This window comes from Ovis aries, chromosome 19 (assembly GCF_016772045.2).
Source record: "Ovis aries strain OAR_USU_Benz2616 breed Rambouillet chromosome 19, ARS-UI_Ramb_v3.0, whole genome shotgun sequence".
Classification (NCBI taxonomy): domain Eukaryota; kingdom Metazoa; phylum Chordata; class Mammalia; order Artiodactyla; family Bovidae; genus Ovis; species Ovis aries.
Window position 1 is genome coordinate 57,569,522 of NC_056072.1, and position 1,178 is coordinate 57,570,699.

Consider the following 1,178-nt stretch of genomic DNA (forward strand, 5'->3'; position numbering starts at 1 on the left):
CACTGTTCTGGTGTATGCATCACTAACCTAACCTGGGCAAAATTGCTGAGAAGCAATTACCTCTGAGTTCTCCATTTTACAGGTGAGGAGGCTCAGAGAGGTTAAGCGACTAACCCAAGGTCACCCAGCTAGAGATGAGAGGATTGAGACCCCAAATCAGACTTCTCTGACTCCGCAACCCATGTGTTGCTGTGTGTGCATATGTGTTTACATAATAAATTCTAACATCTTTCCCAAACTTGTTTTTAAATATAAAGCCAAGAAGGCAATGGCACCCCGCTCCAGTGTTCTTGCCTGGAAAAACCCATGGACGGAGGACCCTGGGAGGCTGCAGTCCATGGGGTCGCACGGAGTCAGACACGACTGAAGCGACTTAGCAGCAGCAGTAGCAGCAGCCCTTTACTTTCATCCAAGGCTGGAGTTTATGGGGCTGTCCATCCAGGTCACCCAGAAAAGGCTTGGGGAAGCCAGCACACCCCTCCCCTCTCCTCCCTCCCAGGGTCCTGTGTTTGGGTAACAACGCCTTCCACAGACAGTACATATTTAAGCATCTCCAGGGCCCAGAACATCTGCTGCACGGATGCTCGCGTCTCCTCCTGCAGGTGCGTGGTTCTGCGTGGGCTAGAAGACGCGCTATAAATGTCAGCACGATATTCACACCCCACTGTCTAAGAATTGCCACGCCTTTGCAGAAGGGGTTGTGTCTGCAGCCGCAGGCATGGGAGACACACCCCCTCCAGGGATGCTGCGTCTGTGCTTGGTGCTCTTGGCATCGCGAATGCGTGGAGGCGCGGGGCGAGGGGGCGGGGGGCGGGGCGGGGCGCGGGTTGTGGTTTGGAGCGGTGGGAGTGCACACAGCCCGGCCAGAAACGAACCAGCCTGCCTGCCGAACCCAGGCAGGGAGTCCGCCCACGGCCGCCCGGGGAAGGGCAGCAGGGTGACGATGTTTTCCGGCAGAGCGGGCTGCTTCTTGCTGCCCAGAGCTGGGCGGGGGCGGGGGGCGGATGTCTTCTCGGTAATTTAGAGGGAACAAAGAACCAAATCAAACGCCGACTCTTGCCAACTCTAGGGAGACTCATCAGTGTGAGAAGCAGTTTATCATAAAGGAATTGGGCTTCTCCTCACAGAAGTAATCACCCTGGAAGGCTGTCTAAGTCTCACAACCAGTTTTGAAAACA